Below are 6,000 nucleotides of genomic sequence, written 5' to 3' on the forward strand. Positions count from 1 at the left end.
AGTGGTGTGTGCGGCACCATGCTTGGCTAATTTTTAAATATTTTTGTAAAGACAGAGTCTCGCTATGTTGACTAGGTTGGTCTTGAACTCCTGGCCTCAAGTGATCCTCCTGCCTTAGTCTCCCAAAGCACTTGGGATTACAAGTGTGAGGCATGGCACCCAGCCACATTATCCTTTTGATGCAGGGCTACAAGCACTGATTTCTACATCTGCCATGACCTGGGCACAAGATTTTGAATCCGTCACTAAATTATTCCCTCAAGTTCCTCTAAGAACAATTCAGCCTTAGAATAAGTCACAAGGATTTTGGTTTTTTTAAATCAAGAGATTAATATACTAGGCCTGGTATGAAGGCTCATACCTGTAATCCCAGCACTTTGCGAGGCCGAGGCAGGAGGATTGCTTGAACTCGGGAGTTTGAGACCAGCCTGACTAACATGGTGAAACCCTGTCTCTACAAAAAATACAAAAATTAGCCAGGCATGGTGGCGCAGGCCTCTGGTCCCAGCTACTTGGGGGGTTTGGGGGTAGCATCGCTTGAGCCCAGGAGGTGGATGTTGCAGTGAGCCAAGATCGCGCCACCGTGCTCCAGCCTGGATGACAGAGTAAGACCCTGTCTCTAATTAAAAAAAAAAAAAAAAGGAAGAAATTAATATACTAACAGTAACCTTGAAGGAGATGATTGAAGTTTAGCCTAATTTTAACAGTGACCTCAAGAGAGCACCTTTTTTTTTTTTTTTGAGATGCAGTCTCACTCTTGTCACCCAGGCAGGAGTGCAGTAGCACAATCTGGCTCACTGCAACCTCTGTTTCCCGGGTTCAAGTGATTCTCCTGTCTCAGCCTCCAGAGTAGCTGGGATTACAGGTGCCCACCACCACGCTCAGCTAATTTTTTTTTTTGTACTTTTGTAGAGATGGGGTTTCACCATATTGTCCAGGTTGGTGTCGAACTCCTGACCACAGATAATCTGCTGTCTTGGCCTCCCAAAGTGCTGGGATTACGGATGTGAGCCACCTCGCCCAGTCAAGAGAGCAGATCTTTTGATGAGCCATTCAGGTTTTTGGGTTACCTGGCCCTTCAGTTATTTTTCATCCTGCTGTGAGAAGCCAGAATGAAGAGGAATCAATATATCCAAGGTAATTTAACATTTAACTCATATATATATATATATATACTTTAAGTTCTGGGACACATGTGCAGAACATGCAAGTTTGTTACATAGGTATACACCTGCCATGGTGGTTTGCTGCACCCATCACCCTGTCACCTACATTAGGTATTTCTCCTAATGCTATCCCTCCCCTAGCCCCTCACACCCCGACAGGCCCCAGTGTGTGATGTTCCTCTCCCTGTGTCCATGTGTTCTCATTGTTCAGCTCCCACTTATGAGTGAGAACATGTGGTGTTCGGCTTTCTGTTCCTGTGTTAGTTCGCTGAGAATGATGGTTTCCAGCTTCATCCATGTCCCTGCAAAGGACATGAACTCATCCTTTTTTATGGCTGCATAGTATTCTATGGTATATATATGCCACATTTTCTTTATCCAGTCTATCATTGATGGTCATTTGGGTTGGTTCCAAGTCTTTGCTATTGTGAATAGTGCTGCAATAAACATATGTGTGCATGTGTATGTATAGTAGACTGATTTATAATCCTTTGGGTATAAACCCAGTAATGGGATTGCTGGATCAAATGGTATTTCTGGTTCTAGATCCTTGAGGAATTGCCACGCTGTCTTCCTCAATGGTTGAACTAATTTACACTCCCACCAACAGTGTAAAAGCATTCCTATTTCTCCACATCCTCTCCAGCATCGGTTGTTTCCTGATTTTTTAATGATTGCCATTCTAACTGGTGTGAAATGGTATCTCATTGTGGTTTTGATTTGCATTTCTCTAATGTCCAGTGATGATAGGCTTTTTTTCACATGTTTGTTGGCCGCATAAATATCTTCTTTTGAGAAGTCTCTGTTCATATACTTTGCCCACTTTTTGATGGGTTTTTTTTTTTTCTTGTAAATTTGTTTAAGTTTGTTGTAGATTCTGGATAATAGCCCTTTGTCAGACGGATAGATTGCAAAAATTTTCTCCCATTCTGTAGGTTGCCTTTTCACTCTGATGATAGTTTCTTTTGTTGTGCAGAATCTCTTTAGTTTAATTAGATCATTTGTCAATTTTGGCTTTTGTTGCCATTGCTTTTGGTGTTTTAGTCATGAAGTCTTTGCCCATGCCTATGTCCCGAATGGTATTTGTCAATTTTGGCTTTTGTTGCCATTGCTTTTGGTGATGTGGTCATGAAGTCTTTGCCCATGCCTGTGTCCTGAATTGTTGGGAGCAAGCCCCCCAAAATCTGGCCATATACTGGCCCCCAAACTTGCCATAAATAAAATCTCTGCAGCACTGTAACATGTCCATAATGGCCCTAATGCCCAAGCTGGAAGGTTGTGGGTTTATGGGAATGAGGGCAAGGAACATCTGGCCTGCTCAGGGCAGAAAACCACTTAAAGGCATTTTTAAGCCACAAACAAAAGCATGAGCGATCTGTGTCTTAAGGGTGTGTTCTTGCTGCAATTAATTTGGCCCATCTCTTCGTTTCCCATAAGGGATACTTTTAGTTAATTTAATATCTATAGAAACAATGCTAATGACTGGTTTGCTATTAGTAAATATGTGGGTAAATCTCTGTTTGGGGCTCTAAGCTCTGAAGGCTGTGAGACCCCTGATTCCCCACTTCACACCTCTGTATTTCTGTGTGTGTGTCTTTAATTCCTCTAGCACCGCTGGGTTAGGGTCTCCCCAACCAAGCTGGTCTTGGCACTGAATGGTATTGCCTAGGTTTTCTTCTAAGATTTTTGTGGTTTTAGGTCTTACAGTTAAGTCTTTAATCCATCTCGAGTTCATTTTTGTGTAAGTTGTAAGGAAGGGTTCCAGTTTCAGTTTTCTGCATGCAGCTAGCCAGTTTTCCCAACACCATTTATTACATAGAGAATCCTTTCTGCATTGCTTGTTTTTGTCAGGTTCGTCAAAGATCGGATGGTTGTAGATGTGTGGCATTATTTCTGAGACCTCTGTTCTGTTCCATTGGTCTATATATCTGTTTTGGTACCAGTACCATGCTGTTTTGGTTACTGTAGCCTTGTAATATAGTTTGAAGTCAGGTAGCGTGATGCCTCCAGCTTTGTTCTTTTTGCTTAGGATTTACTTGGCTATATGGTATATTTTTTGGTTCCATATGAAATTTAAGTAGTTTTTTTCTAATTCTGAGAAGAAAGTAAATGGTAGCTTGATGGGGATGTATTGAATCTATAAATTACTTTGGGAAATATGACGATTTTCAGGATATCATTTTTTCCCATCCATGAGCATGGAATCTTTTTCCATTTGTTTGTGTCCTATTTCCTTGAGCAGTGGTTCATAGTTCTCCTTGAAGAGGTCCTTCACATCCCTTGTAAGTTGGATTCCTAGGTATTTTATTCTCTTTGTAGCAATTGTGAATGGGAGTTCACTCATGATTTGGCTCTCTGTTTGTCTATTATTGGTGTATAGGAATGCTTGTGATTTTTGCACATTGATTTTGTATCCTGAGATTTTGCTGAAGTTGCTTATCAGCTTAAGGAGATTGTGGACTGAGACAATGGGGTTTTCTAAATATACAATCACGTCATCTGCAAACAGACAATTTGACTTCCTCTCTTCCTATTTGAATACCCTGTATTTCTTTCTCTTGCCTGATTGCCCTGGCCAGAACTTCCAATACTATGTTGAACAGGAGTGGTGAGAGAGGGCATCCTTGTCTTATGCCGGTTTTCAAAGGGAGTGCTTCCAGCTTTTGCCCATTCAGTATGATATTGGCTATGGGTTTGTCATAAATAGCTCTTATTATTTTGAGATACGTTCCATCAGTACCTAGTTTATTGAGAGTTTTTAGATAATCATGTGGTATTTGTCATTTTGGTTCTGTTTATGTGATGGATTACGTTTATTGATTTGCATTTGTTGAGCCAGCCTTGCAGCCCAGAGATGAAGCTGACTTGATTGTGGTGGATAAGCTTTTTGATGTGCTGCTGGATTTGGTTTGCCAATATTTTATTAAGGATTTTCTCATTGATGTTCATCAGGGATATTGGCCCCAAATTTTCTTTCTTTGTTGTGTTTCTGCCAGGTTTTGGTATCAGGACGATGCTGGTCTCATAAAATGAGTTAGGAAGAAGTTCCTCTTTTTTTATTGTTTGGAATACTTTCAGAAGGAATGGTACCAGCTCCTCTTTGTACCTCTGGTAGAATTCAGCTGTGAACACGTCTGGTCCTGTGCTTTTTTTGGTTGGTAGGCTATTAATTACTGCCTCAATTTCAGAACTTGTTATTGATCTACTCAAGGATTTGACTTTTTCCTGGTTTAGTCTTGGGAGGGTGTATGTGTCCAGGAATTTATCCATTTCTTGTAGATTTTCTAGTTTATTTGCGCAGAGCTGTTTTTAGTATTCTCTGATAGTACTTTGTATTTCTGTGGGATCAGTGGTAATATCCCCTTTATCATTTTGTATTGTGTCTATTTGATTCTTCTCTCTTTTCTTCTTTGTTAGTCTGGCTAGTGGTCTATCTATTTTGTTAATCTTTTCAAAAAACCACCTCCTGGATTCACCGATTTTTTGAAGGGTTTTTTGTGCCTCTATCTTCTTTAGTTCGGCTCTGTTTTTAGTTATTTCTTGTCTTCTGCTAGCTTTTGAATTTGTTTGCTCTTGCTTCTCTAGTTCTTTTAATTGTGATGTTAGGGTGTCGATTTCAGGTATTTCCCTGCTTTCTTTTGAGAACAAAGACATTTAGTGCTATAACTTTCCCTCTAAACACTAGTTTAGCTGTATCCCAGAGATTCTGGTATGCTGTCTTTGTTCTCATTGGTTTCAAATAACTTATTTATTTCTGCCTTAATTTTGTTATTTATCCACTAGTCATTGAGGAGCAGGTTGCTGGAGTTTGCTGGAGGTGACTCTAGACCCTGTTTGCCTGGGTATTACCAGCGAAGGCTGCAGAATAGCAAAGATTACTGCCTTTTCCTTCCTCTGGAAGCTTCATCCCAGAGGGGCACCCACTAGATGCCAGTTGGAGCTCTCCTGTATGAGGTGTCTGTTGACCCCTGCTGGGAGGTGTCTCCTAGTCAGGAGGCACGAGGGTCAGGGACCCAGTTGAGTTGGCAGTCTGTCCCTTAGCAAAGCTCAAGCACTGTGCTGGGAGATACACTGCTCTCTTCAGAGTTGGCAGGCAGGAACATTAAAGTCTGCTGAAGCTGTGCCCACAGCCACCGCTTCCCCCAGGTGCTCTATCCCAGGGAGATGGAAGTTTGATCAGTAAGCTCCTGACTGGGGCTGCTGCTTTTCTTTTAGATGTGCCCTTCCCACAGAGGAGGAATCTGGAGAGGCATTCTGGCTACAGTGGCTTTGCCAAGCTGCAGTGGGCTCTGCCCAGTTCAAACCTCCCGGCAGGTTTGTTTACACTGTGAGGGGAAAACCACCTACTCGAGCCTCAGTAATGACAGACACCTCTCCCCCTACCAAGCCTGAGCATCCCAGGTTGACTTCAGACTGCTGTGCTGGCAGCAAGAATTTCAAGCCAGTGGATCTTAGCTTGCTGGGCTCTGTGGGGTTGGGATCTACTGAGCTAGACCACTTGACTCCCTGGCTTCAGCCCCCTTTCCGGGGGAGTGAATGGTTCCGTCTCGCTGGTGTTCTAGGTGCCACTGGGGTATGAAAAAAAAAAAAACTGCAGTTAGCTCGGTGTCTGCCCAAATGGCCGACCAGTTTTGTGCTTGAAACCCAGGGCCCTGGTCATGTAGGCACCCGACGAGAGAATCTCCTGGTCTGTGGGTTGCAAAGACTGTGGGAAAAGCATAGTACCTGGGCTGGAATGCACTGTTCCTCATGGCACAGTCCCTCACGGCTTCCCTTGGCTAGGAGAGGGGGTTCTCCGACCCCTTGCACTTCCCAGGTGAGATGACACCCCACC

This window comes from Macaca mulatta, chromosome X, assembly GCF_049350105.2.
Source record: "Macaca mulatta isolate MMU2019108-1 chromosome X, T2T-MMU8v2.0, whole genome shotgun sequence".
Classification (NCBI taxonomy): domain Eukaryota; kingdom Metazoa; phylum Chordata; class Mammalia; order Primates; family Cercopithecidae; genus Macaca; species Macaca mulatta.